At 40.3% G+C, this 21,105-nt stretch overlaps 1 protein-coding gene across 5 annotated transcripts in view; it reads left to right on the top strand.

Moving 5' to 3' along the window:
• The first annotated feature begins 6,104 nt into the window (after nucleotides 1-6,104).
• The window catches only part of POGZ (pogo transposable element derived with ZNF domain), a 47,046-nt gene continuing 32,045 nt past the window's right edge, over nucleotides 6,105-21,105 (top strand). For 3 of the 5 annotated variants that reach the window (XM_005203913.5, XM_005203918.5, XM_005203916.5), the window contains exon 1: nucleotides 6,105-6,132. The gene's annotated coding sequence lies outside the window, so the exon portion shown is untranslated. Of the gene's footprint in view, nucleotides 7,630-21,105 lie in introns of all 5 variants that reach the window. The other 2 variants (XM_059884710.1, NM_001163190.2) reach the window with 2 other exon arrangements.

Raw genomic sequence — 21,105 nt, forward strand, 5'->3', positions numbered from 1 at the left:
GTGAATCAGAGATAACCTCCTCAGTTCCAGTGGTATCAAGTTCAGCTGGCTGAGGTAGTTAGACTATCTGATCATCTTTCAGGTTTTAGAGGTGCTTGGACTTTCACAGATACAGAAGAACATTTGGGGCAAAGGTAAAGGAAGACATAAAATCACAGTAACAACAACAATAATAATAAGCCACTTAGAATAAGAAGGAACTCTATAATAGTTCTTTGGGCACACGTGTTCATATAATTATCGAGAGGCTATCATTTCTCTGGGAAGATAGGACGTGAAGCATCTTGTCCAACGAACCCTGGACCTGAGGTGCTTTCCCTGGGGACCATGTACAGACATGGGAATGGGCTTTAAACCTCAAAGTGTTTGCAGAATTTTGTGTATATGCACAAATGTGTGTTTTTCTGGTAGAGATTATCCATAGCTTTCATAGAGATTTTCAATAGTTTCATAATACATAAAACATTAACATTTACTTTTCTAGACTAGGAATAGGATTTCTAAATAGGAGAAGCAGAGATCAGAGGCTGTCAGGAAGCAGGTGCATAGGAAAGAGGAAATTCATATTCCCACCTGACTCATAGTACTAACACACCAATGCATTTACATGCAAACCTAGAAGTGAGAATTATTTCCTGGCTGAATGAAGGTTAAATAATTTTCCTCCTTTAAAATGATTTTAAATTGGTGAATCTTGGCACTTTCACATTTTCAAATTTTATTACCTTTATGTTTCAGGCAATGGGAAAGGCATTAAAAATGCCTCTTTGGCTATCACAGGAGATGGTCTCCTTGCTATCTCTAACTCTTACTGTATATAACCAACAACTAGAAGATACCCAAAAAAATCTGACCACTTATCTACACCAGAAAATTTTTAAACTTAATTCTGGAGGCTACCTCAGTCTCCTCAACTGTAAAACAATGATTTTAATCCTCATGTCAAAAAAAAAAAAAAAAATCCTCATGTCCTTCAAAAGGATGACTCAAGTTTTTTTTTAACATCCACAGTTGTGTCTGGAAATTATTACAACTATAATAAAAAACATACACTGCTAAATTAGAAAAATAATGTATCTTAGACCAAAAACATTTTTAAATTAAATTTTGCTTTGCAACCTTTTATAATGAACAAGCCACATAACAAGTGTGTCCATAAAGTGGAGAAGGAGATGGCAACCCACTCCAGTATTCTTGCCTGGGAAAGTCCACGGACAGAGGAGCCTGGCGGGTTGCAGTCCATGGGGTTACATGACTGAGCATGTGTGCATGAGGGTGGAGGGAGATGGGTTGGTAGCAATAAACTGGTAAAACTAAAAAAACAAACAAAAAAAACCAAGTGTGTCCATAAAGTAATCCAATTCATTTTGCCATGAAGTTTTATAGAATCAGTTTAATTACTCAATTCTTAGACCTGCTCACCTCCATAGCAACAACCTAGATGCAACAAGTATAGGTTTGCTTCTTGGTATCTCTTAACTAATGTTAATTTAATTCTAAATTTAACTAAGTTATTATCTTCCATGAAATCATATAGCAGCTCACAGAGAAGTCTTCATGACTGATGCAGTTACTGCTCATGCATGTCTTGAGAACTATATTTTGAAGACAGAGACATTCCATTGCTTCTTGTTGGAAGAGAATGAGGAATTCTGCTTGGAGAAACCCAATATGAAAACTTCCTCCAGCTATTTCTCACCTCCTGAGAATTTTCTGAGCCCCTAGGAAAGACCTCAGAGCCTATAAACATAAGGAATTACCAAACAATATTCATAAGTACAATCTATAGCAGCCTCCAGGTTCCCCATTTTTTATTTGACACCGGTCAGATATAGCTCTTCACTTGCCCTTTATTTCACGATGATTTCCCTGTCAAGCTAGACATTTCGTGTCTCCTTCTCCTCCTACATGTTGACTTCTTTAGACTTCCAGGTTCAGTGCAATCAGTTGTCAATCTTTTCAAGCTGGGAGATGCTCTGCTGCTGCTGCTAAGTCGCTTCAGTCGTGTCCGATTCTGTGCGACCCCATAGATGGCAGCCTACCAGGCTCCTCCGTCCATGGGATTTTCCAAGCAAGAGTACTGGAGTGGGGTGCCATTGCCTTTTCCGGGAGATGCTCAGATGGTGAAAAATGTTGCTACTGTTTTCCAAAATGAGTCGCTCCCTTTGAGTTCTTGGCTTTGACGACCCTGAGTGTGTTCTATAAGAATGGGATGCTCATTTTTAAGGAAACTAGCATTGGTCCCCACGAAGCTGCTTTCTGCCTGGACTGACCTCACAGTCCTCTCCAATCCCCACCCTGACACGTACCGGTCACCCACACACTGAACCTGAGCAGTCAGTACATTAACAGAATGACAGCAGAGGGGCACCCAAGGCTCACTACTTCTGAAGACATGTTGAAATCATTTGTATCTCTGCCTTGACACGCTCCAAGTTACAGGTGTTTCCAATTTTCAACTCGTGGCAGAAACCATAAGCCAAGGAAGCAAATAAGTGTTTCCAAAAACTGTTGAAAAGAAACACCCTCCTGCTACCTAACTGTGAAATGCCCAACTTGGGACTTCCATTAACTTTTGACCTTCTTTCTTAGAAACCCATATGGAGAGGATTCAATTTTTCTAAGTTGGTTACTGAAGACTGGGATAGCTTTTTAGCAGCAGTATTAGGGTCCCAATTTCTTCAATACAGAAAACTGGGCTGGCTTTCAGACCCATCCCCAATATGTTATAGAGGCCTACGTGAATTCATTCTTAAGGATTTGATCCAGGCTATTTGTTCTGCTGCTTTGGTTTTTCCCGTAATCATCAAGATGGTTCAAATATAGGAGAATGATAAGTATCAATTATATTATTAATATTTCACTCTAGAAACTTGTGTGTTAGCTGATGACACAATGTTCCAAGACTGTCCAAATTAATACAGGTTTTCCCTCTTTAGCTAGGGGAATACATTTCTGGAAATGGAAATGCTAACTATATAGTTTTTTTCGAGATGCTGCTCTGCTGTTGCAAGGTTTAGAGTTTTCTTCAAATGCTCTGAGGTTATAGATGCCTCTACCTCTGATTTCTTCCAACTATAAGTCATTCAACTGTTGATCAATCCCCCCAGGCTGTGGCAGAGCTAGAATATCTTTTCCGGTGTCAAAGAACTTACTCCATCCTGTGATGATCTGTTGATCTTTATCCTTGTTTCCTGAATTCTTTCCTCAAAGGTGTCCCCAGCCCCTGCAAAACTCCCATTTTATCATTCAGCAGAATGTTCTTCCTTTATTTCTTTGTGGCAGGCATAGTACCATCACTCACACACATTTTGTTAGCCATTATGGGTCAAAACTGTCTCCCAGGGCGCAAACTAAATTACAGAAAAATAGGTCACTGAGAAGTAAACAACATACTCCAGAACTTACTCAACTGAAGCACAGCTCCACAGTTCCACCCTGATCCAGGCCACCATCATCTCTTACCTGCAAATTGCAATAGCTCGCTAACCTTGCCCCTACCAGTTATTCTCTCCAAGTGGCCAGAGTGGTCCTTTAAAAATGTTAGTCAGGCCATGTCACTCCTTGGCTCAAAATCCTCCCATGACTTCACTTTCACTAAGAATAAAACCTGAACTTGAATTCACCTTCTTCAGGTCTGTGCTCAAATGTCACTTTAATGACGAAGCCTCCTCCAACCACCCCTACCGTTGCACTACACCCCCAGTTCCTTGTCTTCCTTTTTCCTCACCCCTAGCACTTACACCATATCACTATTATATATTCATTTATTTGTGTGGTAGATTGTATTCTTCAAGATGACCACAACAAGATTTCACATTCCACACACTTTTCTTACAATGTGATGCTTCTACTACTTCCTTTGAGAGATGTTTCCCATCCCTCTTGAACCAAGGTGGGTCTGTAACCGTGATGGAAGTGATGCTAGCCTCAGTGACCTCTGAGGCTAGGTCACAAAAACCCATACACCTTCTGCCTGGTCCTCTTGGGACCCTCAATCTTGGAACTCAGCCATTATGATATGAGGAAGCCTAGGCCACGTGGAGAGGCCAACTGGTGACTGTTCTGACCAACAGCCCTACATGCAGTCCAAGCCAACAGTCATTATCAACTTCTGAACTTTTGAGGAAGCTTTTGGGATGACTTCAGCCTCAGCCACTGCATGAGACTCCAAGTGAGAACTGTTTAGCTTAGTCTAATGACCTCCCAGAACTGTGAGGGATAATAATAAAACTGTTGTGCTAAGCCACCAAGTTTTGCAACCATTTGTTATTCTATAATAGATATTGGAACAATTTACATGTATATTGTATGTCTCTCCTCACTAAAGTTTCATGAATTCAAGGATTTTCTTTGTTATTGCATTCCCAGCACCTAGAACAGTGCCTGGCATATAGCAGGTACTCAATAAATATTTGCTGAATAAATGAATGGATGCATAGATGCATTTTCAGTAAGGTGCTCTAATGGTTACTGATCAGTGGGAGAGGGTACAATCTGCTGGGTTAGACCTCATTGGCATAGATCATAAGTTGGCACTTGAAAGCATGGCAAAATATTTTTCAGCAAGAATATTTCAGAGGCAAATGACATTATAATGAATTATAATAATTTTTGGAGGAAAACATAAAATAGGATTAGAGCTTCATGCAGAATCTCTTTTGACAATTCATTCCATAATCCCACCATGGGCCTTTCCAGATCGGGTCTGGAAAAGCTTCAGAAGCATTTTGAGAAGGCTCAGTGATTCTTACAATTCAAAGAATAAAATTCTTCCTATGAATGACTGGTTGAAATCACTCACATGTTTCTGGTGTGAAATGGGTGATGAAAATGGGTGGTGGTGCACACATGTGCATGGGTGCACAATCTGGGATGCTTCCTTCCACTGCCTATTTTCATAGTCTGGTGGTTTGGAGTGTGTACAAGAGAAGGAATAAATATGGTTCTGCATCCTCCAGTCTTGGACCAAGTACTTTGATTTAGCATTTGGTTTGGAACAAATATTTGTGTATTGCTTAAAGAGCAATAATATCCTCAAATATCCAAGGGAAATACTAAAATCTTATCACCTCAGGAGGTCATAAAGGAAAAAATCTCTTAAGTTACTTGGGAAAGAGGTTAAGTTTTTGTTTGAGCTAGAATAACAGGAGGATAATCTTGAATGGACAAAACAATGTCTTTAGGCCAATCCATCTCAGCCTTGATTGGAGCAAAAAGCTATTGGGGAGTCTACAGTTTCTTTGAAGATCTACGACGAGTCTATTCATCTCAAAGTACTTTCCATACATGAATCACCTTGATAAGCAATCACGTGTGGCTTCCAGAATCTAGAAAGGTTTAGGGTAAAAATAGCTTTTAAAAGCTTTTCACTTAATGCTACTTGACTGAAATGTCTCTTGAGGTACAGTGAGTGCCATTTTGATGCCTTTGTTCCAATGACAGTCGTTGGTGCCATTGGGCCTCACCATCTGGCCTATAGAATGAGGTTATCCTCTTGATTAGGTATAAGCCTTGGGTGCAAAGTGTGGAGACTCTCAAAATTTTCCTAGGAAGTCCAGGGAAGTATTTCCTTTGGAAACCCCATCGTTCTCACCAAAATTTAGAGATTGCTTCTAAAGCTAATTATTTTTCATTTCATTTTTAAAATTATTTATTTATTTGCAGGCCCAGACAAACTTGACTAGAAAAGAAGCCCGGGCAAGAGTTAGGATGAGTCCATGACGTGCCACGCACTCCAACCAATCGAAAAACCACAAAAGGGGGAGGGCGGAAGTGACGAGCCGTATCCCTCCGCGGAGCGAGAGGGTCGGTGGGGGGAGTCGGCGTCTCTCTCCCCCGCGCCAGCTCCCGTACACGGAGCCGCATTCCTTGGCCCCCCCGCCCCCCTCCCTCGGGGCCCCCCCCCGCCCCCCTCGGGAAAAAAATCCACCCCAAATCACTCGAACCCGAGGGAGGTTTCCTTTCACCCTCGCGGAGACGAGATTTCAACGGTTGCCTCTTCTCCGTCTCCCCCCAAGCCCCCGTCCCCTCCCCTGCTCCCACCCCCTTCTCCCGGCGCCGGGTGCAAGGTCCCTTTAAGGCGACGGCGCCTTCCTCGGGTCAGACTACCGGCGGCGACGACCACGGGAGGTGAGTGAGCGAGCGAGCCTTCCCTCTCCCCACCCCCTTCTCCCGGGGGTTCCGTTATCTTTTTGCTCGGCGAGACGTTCCGAGGCGAGACAATGAGAGGGGGATGGGGCGGGAACGCGAGAAGTGGGGGCGGGGGCCCGGTGGCGCGCGCCCCCGCCCCCCTCGAGTGGCGGCGCGGTCCGCGGTGGCAGCCGGCGTGGGGTGCGGCGCGCGGGCGCGTGTGTGAGTGCGTGCGCCCCGGGAGCCGCGGGAGTCGCGCGGCGGGCCGGGCCGGGGAGGCCCCTGTCTGCCTGCCGGCCGCCCCCGCCCCCCGGCGCCCGCCGCGGCGCGCGCGCGCACTCGCGCCCCACGGTCCCGCACACACCCGACGTCCACACGCACACCCGGCGCGAGGCGTCTCGGAGGAGTGGGCGGGCGCGGGCGCGGGCGGCGGCCCGCTGGGGAAGGGGCGGAGGCGCGGGCGGTGGCGAGACGGCGAGGCGCGGCGGGAGGGGCGGGCGAGGGGGCGAGGCCGCGCCGGGGAGGCCGGCGGGCCGACGTCCCCCGGGGGTGGGGGTGGTGCTCGGCCCTCCCGCGCCACCCCCGCCGGGGAACTAGTGGGGCGCTCTTTTTGAGCGCGGGGAGGAAAATGAGTGAGTGCTTAGCCGCTCCCTTGTGTTATGTAATCCCGCCTATAGTACATCCGAAGCCTTAGTGCGCTGCAGTTAGTTTACAAAGTCTCCTCCCCTGGCTCTAAAATTTCTTCGGGATGGCGCCGTGATTTATAAAATGGGATGGGGCGGAAAAAGCTTATTTTCGTATGGTTATATCCTGCCGCGGTGGGCGCCATGTTTATCCCAGGGACTATTTTCTCCAGATTCTTAGCACCTTCTGAAAAGGAGGGATATTGTTGATCCACCTGCTTTTTCTGTTTTCGCAAGTTGTCCTGCTTTCTTTCCCGTCAGACGCCGGATTCCTTCAAACTGTTAATAATACTGAGCGTTTCTTTGCTTGTCTAGGACATTTTCAGCTCAGAAAAAGGTAGAGCTGGAAGGAGTCTTGTTAGACATTTAGTCCAAATTTCTTTTTCGAGATGGAAACTGAGATACAGGTGTCCTGTCTCGGAATAGCCGTCATTCTATTGCAGACTGTGGCCCAGCCCTCTGCACTCCTTTAGACACCTCCCACCTCCGCGCAAAACCCCACAGACGTGCAGTTTGACTTTCAAAGGAATTTTTCCATCTAGATGAAGGGAAACGGCGGGGGCGGAGGGCTGCTGCTTGGCAAACGGCGTTAAATTTTGAGATCCGTTGCTTTTGGCTCTGGGATTTGGATTCTGAGTTTGAACTACTTAGCACAGTCGGTCTCAACTTCAAGATGCATAAAAAGTACCTTGCAGGTCGCTAGAAGTGCTGTTTGCTGGATACCTCAGCTCCAAGCTTATTTGGATGGGATGCTGAGGGGGGTATATCGTCTCTACATTTTTAATCTGCAGTCCTTCAGCTGAGATAGATTAAGGTAACCACCATATTAAGAGTTATGGTTCTAGCATAAAGGTGCTCAAACTATCATCTTCGAACAATTAAGTGGCAATCTATGCTCTTGATTTCCTCCCCTTTCTATATTATGGTTGTAATGTACCAGCTATGCTGAAGTATCTAAAGCTAAAGGAACTGACAGAATAGAGTCTCTTGGGATGAACATGATTTTGTGTTCACCCCACCTTGAACCAGTGGTAAAATCTGGAAAAGCAGTTCGCAAAATGTGGCCTGCTAATTCCTGGGGTTCCCCTCAGGCCCTCTCAGGAGAGCTACGAGGTGGTAACTGTTTTCAAAATAATACTAAGACCCTGGTTAGCTTTTTCACTGGCATTTGCACTGATGGTCCAAAGGCAACACTTGATCAAACTACTGTGGGAAACAACTACCATACTTACTTGAGAATGTCTTTGATGAAGCAATAAATTACATTTCAACCCTTCGGTACATGTATTTTTAACTTGTAAGAATCCGTGACCAAATGGGAGATGTACATAAACCACTGATACTGCCTGCTTAGGTAAATCTTTGTCATAAGGAAAGGCACTTATGAGATTTAGCTGCGAGTTGCTCGTTTCCTGGACCAGCATTTTTACTTGGAAAGAACGACTGACAAACTACAGTTTTTCACACATGAGTTTTCTTGAAAGCAAATGAAGTGAGCTTGTCACTTCAGGGAAAACAATTGACAGTATTTGTTCTCAGTGATAAAAATTTGAGAGTGAAAATTAGAATTTTTAAAAATTTGATATCAGGTTTAACAACTTCTGGTACTTAAAAGACTTTCCTTGCAAGTCATTGTTAATGACTGGTTTTTTAAAATATATTTTATGGTGGAATGTGTCAAGATTTGGCAGGCATAACTCAGTAAATCTGTATTTTCAAATGACTTTTGCATAACTCAAGTCACTGTGAGTAATCTTCAAAATTCAACATACACTGATGGAATTTAACATAACTTTCATCAGTAGGGTTTCAGATTCCAATATCCAACTATTGTTTAAGAGACTGTTATTTGTCTAGTTTTAGTACTGTCTCCATACACACAACTATCTGAAAAGGTTTTTAGAATGCTTTTCCCTTTTTCTGTCTCTGTGACAGCAGATCTTCATTATATACACAACCAAAACAACATAGAACAGCAGGCTGAAGGCAGAAGCAGCTTTGAGAGTCAAACTGCCTTCTATTAACCTAGACGTGAGAGATTTCCAAAAGTAAAACAACATCATTTCACTGTTTTGGGGAAAAATAGTCATTTTTAATTGAAAAAATGTTATATATTTTAATTATGTTATCATGTAATGGGTTTGTTGTTTTTTATTGTACTGATAAATATTTAAACTTTTTACGTTTTAATTTCTAAAGTAAGTATCAAAAGATCTTTTCCACATTAATAAAAGCTCTTTAAGATCTTTAATAATTTTAAGAATGTGAAGGGGTTCTGAGACCAGAAAATGGGTCTGTCCTATCCTGTGCTCCTGAGATCATCCAAATCTGTCTCCCATTTAGAAACTTCTGGAGAATTCAGAAATGTTAGTTGGAGTTAATAGTGGAAGAGGCAGTGAATTGGGAGAGTTGCAGACCAAAAAAGCTTAGTAAATTTACCAGACCAGCTGTAACCTTGGGCAAGTTACTTAAACTCTCTAAACCTCATTTGACCTCATCTATAAAGTGTATTGCTGCTGCTGCTGCTAAGTCGCTTTAGTCGTGTCCGACTCTGTGCGACCCCATAGATGGCAGCCCACCAGGCTCCCCCGTCCCTGGGATTCTCCAGGCAAGAACACTGGAGTAGGTTGCCATTTCCTTCTGCAGTGCGTGAAAGTGAAAAGTGAAAGTGAAGTCGCTCAGTCGGGTCCGACTCCTAGCCACCCCACGGATTGCAGCCTACCAGGCTCCTCCATCCATGGGGTTTGCCAGGCAAGAGTACTGGAGTGCAATCCCAGGGACGGGGGAGCCTGGTGGGCTGCCGTCTATGGGGTCACACAGAGTCAGACACGACTGAAGCAACTTAGCAGCAGCAGCATAAAGTATATTACTTAGGACATAGTTAGGAGAATTCGTTGTGGTAATGAATGTAAAGTGCATAATAATGCCTGGTATTATATGACAGTAAAATAAAATGTATTCCAAATGGTGTTTCGTCTTTTTTCTCCATATATGTCTTTTTGTTGTAAGTGGAGATCTCTGATTTAAATTGCAAATCCTAGAACTGGTGGTGTCTTTGTCATAGTATCAGTATGATAAGACTTTGATAGATTCTTTGGCAGTGTGGTTTGTGATAATAAACCATATCCACAAAAACATTTTTACATGTAACTCGCGAGGAGAGGAGAAGAAAATAACATTTTGCTAGCTTTGGCAGAGTTAAATTGAGTAGAAATGGAATTTAGACAACAGACATGTCAATGAAGAATTTTTCTTGGGAGAGAAACTGAATATTGAACCCTTTAAAAATAGGAAACTTAACTGCTCACTTTAGTTGTTCAGTAGAGAGCTTATAATGAATATATATGGATTCTTCTTGATAGGAAGTTTGCTGCCAGATAAGTGGGAAGTATTTTATGTTTAGGAATATTAGATTATTAAAGAGTATTTAAGAACTCATTGTGAAAGTTATATGTGAGGTTCCACAATAGTTCCTGTGAGGGATGGACTGGGTAGATAAAAGCTGCTTGCTACAAGTTCAACAATAATTTGTTTCGTAGCCATACTAAGTATTCAGCCCTATAGATTTTCTGGAATTAATCCCTTTTAAAGGAAAAAATTGAGGTAACTTGACGTTTTTTGTTTTCAGCCACTAAGTTGTGTCCGTATTCTTTGCAACCCCATAGTGATGGCATCCCACTCCAGTACTCTTGCCTGGAAAATCCCATGGACGGAGGAGCCTGGTGGGCTGCAGTCCATGGGTTCAGTAGGAGTCAGACATGACTGAGTGACTTCACTTTCACTTTCATGCATTGGAGAAGGAAGTGGCAGCCCACTCCAGTGTTCTTGCCTGGAGAATCCCAGGGACTGGGGAGCCTGGTGGGCTGCCATCTATGGGGTCGCACAGAGTCGGACATGACTGAAGCGACTTAGCAGCAGCAGCAGACTGCAGCACGCCAGATTCCCCTGTTCTTCACTGTTTTGTAGAGTTAGCTCAAATTCATGTCCATTAAGTCAATGATGCTATCTAACCACCTCATCCTGTGCTGCCCCCCCTTCTCCTTTTGCCTTCAACTTGAATACAAATGCAAATTGTTTTGAGGATTATGTTTATTTCTCACCCAGGAGCAAGAGAGAGTAGTATTCTAAATTTTTTGTTTTTAAAACATTTTTTTCTGTTCCACATATTCTTTTTATCTTGATTTATGGGTGGGTGGGTATGCACTATCAGTGAATTGAAAATGTTAGGTACTGAATTTTTCATTCCTGGAACTTATTTTAGTGCTATAAAAGAATCAGACATAGGAATCCAGAGCTTCAAAAGCCAAATCTGTCTGGAGAGTTTTGGTAGAAAACAGATGTTTTCTTAATCCTACATGAGATGAAGATAGGTAAACCTTTCTGCCCATTAAATACCTCAGAAGTACACTGACAGTTGTAACTGAGGGATTCTTTTTGCTGCTTGTAAATAAGATTGCATAGTCTCTTTGTATCTTGCTTTTCAGTTATATAGGTTTTTACTCATTAGCGGATTTTATAGGACCATATTTGCCAGCATTTAAGGTAACAGTGCAGTCCTCCCTCGAAAGGTATGTATCTGGTACACCCGTATTATGGTGGAAAGATGAATGTCAAAGACTTTAAATCACTAGTAGTCCTGTGTAAGTTGTAGTGCTGAGTAAAATGTACTGAGTACAGGGAAGTCATGTTACCAGTGAGATAACTACCACAGAACAGAGAAACCACATAGTTACGAAGATGTCACATGATCAAGATGTCTTGATGAATGGAAGATGGCAGCGTTCTCTCATCTTGCAGTACCTCCTTGGTAATCTGTGTACCCCAACTTGGTTTTATTTTTTCTAGTATTACTTAATTATTGTGCAATATATTAAGAAATATGTATATATAATCTATGTGAAAATTACTCCTAGAAATGAAAACAAGTTAACAGAAAATTCAACCCACAAGGCTACCAGTTTAATTAATAGCAAAAAGGAAATGGCAGAATATAGAGGTATACAATGTCACAACCAAAAGATGATTAGGTCGTTTTCCCCGTTTTTTTCTTTCTCTTTTTTTTAAATTGCAGCTTTATTGAGGTGTAACTGACATAAAATTGTAGGATATTAAAGTGTACATCATGGTAATTTCATACATAAATATTGTGAAACTATTCCCCCATTCAGTTAACACACCCATCACCTCACATATTTAGGTTGTGTATGTGTGAACATTTAAGTTCTATTCTCTTAGTGGATCTCAGTTATACAGTGTTACCAACTGTGCCACCATATTTTGCATTAGATTCTCAGACCTTATTCAAGAAAATGTCATGCATGTAAAAAAAGGTGAAAGAATACAAGGAGAATCTACAATGAATCCACCACCTAGACTCAATGATTTTTAACACGCTGGCATATTTGATGTCTATAAGAAAACACCAAAATATATATTTGCTGAACCACCTGAAAGTCATGATACTAACATTGAACATTTCATGCATTTGCTAAGAATAAATACATTCTCCTCCATAACTAATACTGTTATCCTTTCTAAGAAAAGTAAAATTCTCAAATATAATCTTATATGTAGTCTATTTTTAAATGTTCCAGTTGTCCCCAATATGTCATTTATACCTTTTTTATGAACCAGAATCCGGTGAAGTTTCACGTGTTGGATTTTGTTATATCTCTTTAGTTTCTTTCAGTCTGGTTTAGTCTCTGTGTGTGCATGTGTGTAATTGTGTGTGTGCTTGACAGTTTTAGTGTGTTGGCAGTTTTATAAAGTATTCTGTATTCTGCATTTGTCCGATTATTTTGTTTTAAAATGTCCCACTTTCTGGATTTATCTCATTATTTCCCTGTGGTACTACTTATTCTATTGCTATACTTCCTAAAAATTGAAGTTCAATTTAAGTGCTAGATTTGATTTAGGTTACATATTATTGTCAATAGCTTTTATTTGTTTTGTTTTTTTTTTTGTTCTAACAAAAGAACAGCTGATGACAGGTAAAGTTTGGATTATCAGCTCACATTTTTCTATTTAAACTTACTATTGTCATAACCTTTTGCTTTGAGATATAGAGCTACTTTTGTAATTTAAGTTCAAACACAATAAGACTTTGAGAAAGACCATAGTAATAAGTTTGCATCATGTCATTTTGGTTTGCCACCCTCTGAGAAAATGATCTGAAAGTTGAAGAGGCAAGAAGAATTGATATATTTAGCAAAAGCAACCCATAGAGGAATAGAATAAATAGTAAAGAGGTCAAAACCAGAAATTTTCAAAATGGAGATTTGGGGACTTTGGGAAATTATTTTCACAAGGATTATTTACCACAGTTAATTCTGATATTGGGGATTACTGATAGTAACCATAAATTTAGAGAACTAACATCATAGTGCTGTGCTAAAGTTTTCTAAGGAGAAATTATATACTTAGGCGGGAACAAGCTCTTTGATGGGCAGATCATTGTAGGGTGAAACAAAACTAGATCTATATGAGCTTTATAAAAATGTTTTTATTGTGTAAGGTGTAACCATTTGAACAATTCATGGGAATCTTGTGCTCATCTTTTCTGTTGCAGAGAGGATAAGTTATTTTAAAAAGAAATGAGAAAATTAACATAAAGTAAATCAACTATGGGCTGTGGCTCAGCTAGTAAAGAATCTGCTGGGATTCTTTGAAGAAGAATTGCTGGGAAAGATTGAAGGTGGGAGGAGAAGGGGACAACAGAGGATGAAATGGGTGGATGGCATCACTGACTCAGTGGACATGAGTTCAAGTAAGCTCTGGGAGTTGGTGATGGACAGGGAAGCCTGGTGTGCTGAAGTCCACGGAATCTCAAAGAGTTGGACACGACCAAGCGACTGAACTGAATACAACTGTACTTCAGTTTAAAAGAAAAATGAGCGTTCTTTATGCATAGAATGTGAGATGATTTTTTTTTAATTTCTGCTTCAGAACATGGATTGAGTTTGCTCAGGGCTTCTCAGTCTTGGCAGTGTTAACATTTTGGGCCTGGTAAGTCCCTGGCTATCTCGTGCATTGTAGGATGTGCAGTAGCACCCCTGGCCACTTGTCTCCAGATAGATGCCAGCAGCACCCTTCCCCAGCCCCACCCCTAGTGTGAGTACCAAAAGTGTCTCCAGACATTGCCAAATGTCTTCTGGGGGCAGATTATCCCTGTTTGAATGTTACTGAGTTGGATAAAAGCCACGGGCATATGTAGATTCCTTAATGATCTAGATTTCTTTTTATATAATCTATGTGCAGCTGTTGAACATAGTTACCTTCTGTAGATATGCTGCACAGTTTGGATTGTTTTTACTATACGTTGAAGAACACTGGAATATGATGACATTTTTTTAGCTCTATTGGAAATTTTATTGAAAGTAGAAAGCAGCTCTTCATTTGTAAGTCAAGTCTAGGTCTTTACTTTATTTCATCCCCCTCCCACCTCCCAATTTGCTTGAAAAAGAACCTTATTAGCTATGTGTTGTGGATAAAGTTTGTGTTAGGAGTACTTAAAAGTTTTGTTTAAAATTCTCTGGAGTGATCTGTTTATATCTTGGCATTCACGAAAAGACAGTCTTTTAAATAGTTACTGAGAGCTATATTCATTATTTCAGTACCTGTAAGGGAAAAGAATCTGAAAAAGAACATCTGTAGGTATACCTGAATCACTTTGCTGTACACCTGAAACTGACACATCGTAAATCAGTTTTTTTCAGTTTAACAAGAAAGACATGGTTCCTGCCCACTCAGATATTTCTGGTAGTTAAGGGAAGAATGTTAAATTGAATTATCTTATGTTAGTTAAATATGAATGTTCCTATTGTTCCAGCGTATCAGCTAAGAGCCCGAAACTTCAAGGGTCAAAGGAGCTAAGCAACTTCACATTATAAAGTAAGTTGCAGAGACTTCCCTGGTGGTCCATCAGTGAGGAATCTGTGCTCCTAATTCAGGGTTCAATCTCTAGACCCGGAGCTAAGATCCCATATGCCCTGTAGCATGACTATAAATTAAATAAATAACAAGGCCATCTCTGCAGGACTTGTAAAGTGGGAAAGTCAGAAGCTACTTATCCCAGTGTTTGGAAAAGTGGCCAGACATACACTTACCATATGACCCAGAAATTCCTCTCAGGTTACTTATCCAAAAGAATGAAAATGTATGCACATACAGAGACTTGTGCCCAAATGTTCATAGCAGATTTATTCATAATAACCTGAAAAATTGAAAACGACTATCTGCCAACATGTGGATGGATAAACAAATGATGACTTCTCCATAAATGAAGCACTACTCAGTGATAAAAAATAAACTGCTTAAAAATTCCACAAAACCTAGATGATTGTGTTAAGGTAATGAAGGCAGACTCAAAAAAAAAAAGTTACTTGCTAAAGGACTTGATTAAAATCTGTATGTTGTGTCCTCTTTGATTCTTCTTAAAAAAATTTTTTTAACTAGATGTGAATTCTACCAGTAAGGAAAATGATGTCGGCATCTTGTGAAGGGGAAGGGAAAGGTTTGGAAAAGAGTGAAAGTACTGAGAATTAATAAATATAAGTTTAAAAGATTGAAACATCTCAGGAATCTCAGGAGAAGATAGAATTTTAAGGTTCTAAGACAAGGATTATTTGTAGATGTGAAATTTTTTTTTTCCCCCAAATGACACAGAAGCAAATAGAAGGTAGCTGACTAAGAGTTGGGGATTAATGTGGAAATAATTTCATGTTTACAATGAGCAGAGAAACCCCTAGCATCTAGACTGTGATCCTGGAGTATCATTCTGTAACAGAAGGAATCAGGGTTCCTTGGGAAATGGATGATTCTTGATATGGGGCAGGAATGCAGGAGATGAGCCTGGAACTTTTTATTTATCCCAGAGCCAGAATTTTACCAAACACTACTAAGCACGGTGTCACAAGAACTCAGGAGCCGACAGAGAAGTTCCAGTGAGCAAAATGGGACACTTTGAATATCAATAAGGTTAACTGCTGTGGATCAAAGCATATCAAATGATTATACTGTGATATAACGATAGTTTAAGAACAAGCTTATTGGTCACTTTGAAGAAATGCTAGTGAAACAGATTATTATTTTGAAAACTGGTAAATAAAGAGAAGCAAGGTGGAAAGAATCAAGACTTCTATCTGAACTGCACCACTGGGTGACCAGATGGTAGATATGTTTTTGTTTTTTTAAATCAGAGTGTTTCAGTTAACAAATGAAAAGGAAATTATAGATTTAGACTGACTATATCTAGGCATTGAGCCTGGATGGGAGGGTTCCTGATGGAACAAAACCCTGCCCTTAAGAGTAGTCTTGTTGGGGGAGAGGGGAATGTTAAACCTGTATCTAATCATGCCTGTAGATCCAGCTTATCAAGATCTAGAAATTAAGAGACCTAAGAAATCTATCAAATAATCATAATATGTAGACCTTATTTGACTCCAAATCAAAGCAAACTTTAAGAAATATGATGTTTAATGAAGACATGGAAGCAACCTAAATGTCTTACCAACAGAGAAGTAAATAAGATGTGACACATGTATACAATGGAATACTACTCAACCATAAAAAGGAATGAAATAATGCCATTTGCTGCAACATGCATAGACCTGAAGGTTATAATACTGAGTGAAGTCAGACAGAGAAAGACAGATACAGAATATCGCTTATACCTGGAATCTTAAAAAAGCATACAAATGAACTTATTTTACAAAACAGAAACAGGCTCACAGACTTCAAAAACAAATTTTTGAATTTCTTTGGTGGTACAGTGGGTAAGAATCCACCTGCCAATGCAGAGGACACCGGTTTGATCCCTGGTTTGAGAAGATTCCACGTGTCACAGAAAAACTAAGCCTGTGCCCCACAATTACTGAGCCATTGGGTTCCATGAGCCTGTCTTCCGCAACAAGAGAAGCCGCCACAATGAGAAGCCTGCGCACCTAAACCAGAGAGTAGCCCCTCCTCTCCACAGCTAGCAAAGTGAGCACGCAGCAATGAAGGTGCAGAGCAACCAAATAAAGAAAGAGAAAAAAGCAAATTTTTGGTTACCAAAGGGGAAAGGTGGAGGGAGGGATAAATTAGGAGATAAATTGGGGTTAACATATACACATTACTGTGTATAAAATCGATAATCAACAAGGACCTGCTGTTTAGCACAGCAAACTGTACTCAGTATTCTGTAATAACCAATATGGGAAAAGAACCTGAAAAAGAATGGATATAAGAACGTGTGTAACTGAATCCTTTTGCTGTACACTGGAAACTAATACAATATTGTAAATCATACTCCAATAACAGTATTTGAGAGGCTTCCCCAGTGGTCAAGAATCTGCCTGCCAGTTCAGGGGTGTTCGATCCCTGATCCAGGATGATCCCACATGCCAAAGAGCAACTAAACCCATGTAACGCAACTGCTGAGCCCACGCACCGTGGGGCTGTGCTTGTGGACGAGAGAAGCCATCGCAGTGAGAAGCACACACTGCAGCCAAGAGTAGCCCCTGCTCAGCTCAGCTAGAGAAGCCCACGTGCAGGAGTGAAGGCCCGGTGTGGCCAAAAATAAATAAATCTTTAAAAAAAAAAATTACAGTATTTGAGAGGATTTGAGATTTCAGTGTTGCCTGTACATTTGATATTGAGACTATAAATCTTTCAGGCATGTTAATGGTACTATGACTTGTTTATTTGATTAATTTTTAACTTAGCTGAGGGGCTTGCGGGATCTTAGTTCCCCAGCCAAGGATCAAATCCTGCCCTGGTAGTGAAAGCGCCAGATCCTAATCACTGGACTGCCAAGGAATTCTCTGTGATTTTTTTTTTTTTTTAATACATGATCTTTCAAGTCCTTACCTTTTAGAGATACATAATATATTTCAGGTGGCGCAGTGGTAGAGAATCCATGTGCCAGTGCTGGAGACACAGGCTCAATCCTTGGGTCAAGAAGATTCCCTTGAGTAGGAAATGGCAACCCATTCCAGTATTCTTGCCTGGAAAATTCCATGGACAGAGCACGGCTACAGTCAAAAAGAGTTAGACATGACTGAGAGCATACAACACACAAAATATTTAGGAATGGGATATTAGGAATTAGTTTCAAAATAATATGAAGGAAAGAGGGCATGCATGAAATAAGGTTGGTTGATACTTTAAAAAATTATTTTGGGGCTGTGCTGGGTATTCTTTGCTGTGCACAGGTTTTCTGTAGTTGCAGCGAGCAGGGGCTACTCCCTAGTTGCAGTGTGCAGACTTCTCGTTGTGGTAGCTTGTTTTGTTGTGGAGTGTGGGAGCAGCTAGTTATGGCTCATGGGCTTAGTTGCTTCGGGGCATGCAGGATCTTCCTGGACCAGGAATTGAACCAGTGTCCCAGCATAGCAAGGTGGATTCTTAACCACTGGACCACCAGGAAAGCCTGGTTGATAATGTTTAAACCTGGGTTATGGATATATGTCTACGTGTGTGTGTGTGTGTGTGTGTGTGTGTGTGTGCGCAACCTGGGTTATGGATATATGTCTACGTGTGTGTGTGTGTGTGTGTGTGTGTGTGTGTGCGCAACCTGGGTTATGGATATATGTCTACGTGTGTGTGTGTGTGTGTTTGCCCCAATCAAGGATCCAGCCTGGGCCTCCTATAGTCGAAGCAGAGTCCTCACCCAGTGGACTGCCAGTGAGTTCCCTACTTTTGTATATAATTAAAGTTTATATCTTATTTGAAGAACAGCAGAAAAGGAATCCCTAGAGTAGTGATTCAGAGATTCATAGTTGAAATATGATGGGGGTTTGCCCCTTTACTTGGCTACAGTGTGATCCTCAAATTTACTGCCTGTCCAGGTTTTCCTTTTGATGGAGCATGGTGTTCCCTACATGCTGGCCTTTAATTTCCTAAATTCACATTTTTACCTGGCACTTCTTCAGGAGAAATGAAAATGTTTCAACTTGAACATAACTCTGTTTTTTAGTGTGAAATAATGCCAAGCCTATGAGTACATTTATCCTTTATAGCAAAATAATAGGGAAAATTTATAATTTTTTTTTTTCCTTGTGAGAAATTAAGTTGAAGGTTTAGTGTGGAGAGAAGTTAAACACAAGTAGACTGATCGTTTGGAAAGATTTATACATTTTAATACTACATATGTAGTAATTCTTGTCTTCTTTGTTCAAAAATAGTTGAAAGGTAACTTTGTATACCATAGATCACTTGACTGTGTTCTCATGGATCAGAGAATCATCGTGTTTCTTGAGCATCTTGGTGGAGATATTAAATATAGCACTTCATTGTATTAATGAAAATTCCTTTTTGATAGCTGGAAAACTACAGAAGGGTACTAAATTTGCATTTTTCATTTTTAAAATTTACAAGGAATTTAATTCAGGTTGATATCTATTTTGGCATGGCCCATCTTTTCAGCAGAGTTAATTTTTTGACCCTGAGCTATAGATGGTGAAATGAAAGGAATGATCCCATTCTCAGATACAGAGTCTAGATCAGAATTGAGAACTGTTTGAAAAACTTGATTTCAGTGTCTTTCTGAGATGTTTTGGGTGTAAGTCATAAAATATGTTCAGTCAGCAGATTTATTATTTTTCTGAGTTGATACACCTTGTTGGTTAACTCCATCTTTCACATTGTAAAAATCTTGAAAAATATATTCTGAGTTGAACTTTTAATCTTGAACCCTTTAATTTACATTGGTTGTCTTGGCAGAGCATATACCCTGGGGAGTTATTTTTTCTCACTTGGTAAAAAGTAATTAGGATATAAATGTCCTCTTCCCATCTTTCCACAGCTGCCTTTTCCACTCTTTGTTTCTTAGAATACCTTCTTCATGGTGGAAATAACATAATTGGACTGTGAGGTGGAGGAAACTTTCGTTGTTTTTATTAATCTTCATTGTTTGACAAAACCTGAACTCAGTCTCTTAAGATGCTATAAGTAGTTGAGGTAAAAGACTAGCCTTTGAATATAGTATTAAAATGTCCATATTCATGACACTGAAAAGCCACAATTTGCATTCAGATAGTTCTACTTATTCCCATAGAAAGTTTTCTACCGATTCCTCAGCATAAGTATGAAGATTTTGCTTGCAGCTGGTCAGAGCTGAAAGAAAGTCCTTAAAAAACATTTATCTACAGTTTATATTCATTCTGATGGATGCTTTATAGTATGCATGAATTATCTCTTGGCTTTGGACTCTTAAGTTATACAGCAAAGAACAGTAGTGTAAAACTAAGTAGTTAGAAAAAAGTTGTTTAGAATATTATCTCTTTCAGTGGAACTAGACTGGAAAATACAAAAGTGTGTTGTGTAGTCTTAACTCAAAGAACTCCTTTGATACGGATTTGGCTTCTTTTTAATTCAGTTTCTGGCTAGCATTGTCTTTTGTATATGTAAATTAAATGAAAAACTAAGAAAATTTACTGGAGAAGGAAATGGCAACCCCTTCCAGCATTCTTGTCTGGGAAATCCCACAGATAGAGGAGCCTGGTGGGCTGCAGTCCATGGAATCTCAAAAGAGTCAAGACGCGACTTAGCAACTAAATGACAAGGAAGTTAAAGTTGATACCTTAGAGCTTTTTCTTACCTTACTCATAGCATCTCTCCTTTATGGTTTTGATTTGAGGAAACAAATAATTAGAATATTAGAGACCACTTAGAATCAGGTAAAGCACTTTACCTGTTAAAATGGGCCCTTGACTAGCTATGGAATATTTTAAATTTTCAAGTAGACAACGCCATCTGTTGGGCATCTTGCAAACTATCAAATTGTATGGCCCTATAACACAATGGTTAAATTGGTTGTTTTGTTTGTTTTGCCTTAGGGTGTGGTGGAAAAAATTCTGAGATTCGGAGGCACTGAGAGCTCTTGCAGTCAAAGCTTTGTTTGAACATTGGGCAGTGGTGCTACTCCCATTCCAAAGCAAAGAAACTAACCTTTATTCAGCTCATATTGGAGGGCATCATCATAATAATAGCTGTTAATTTGCATTGCAAATAGGTAGGCTTTATTTTTAAAAGAAGAATGTAGTTCAAGCAGTGTTTTCAAATTAAAGGCTGACTCCCAAAATCTTGGTGGAGTTCAAGGTTGGAATTCCCAGGTGGTGCCCAATTCATGGGGTCGCAAAGGGTCAAGTACTGAGCACACACACGTGCACAGAGGTTGAAATTAGAGTATGGCTCTTGAGTACAAAAAGGCTCAGTAATCAAAATAAATAGTATTTTATATATCATTTTTATGCTATTATTTTTATTTTATTTACATTTAAATTTCACCACAGAACTTAAGTATATCCTGGGC

The sequence above is a fragment of the Bos taurus genome, chromosome 3, assembly GCF_002263795.3.
Source record: "Bos taurus isolate L1 Dominette 01449 registration number 42190680 breed Hereford chromosome 3, ARS-UCD2.0, whole genome shotgun sequence".
NCBI classification, from domain to species: domain Eukaryota; kingdom Metazoa; phylum Chordata; class Mammalia; order Artiodactyla; family Bovidae; genus Bos; species Bos taurus.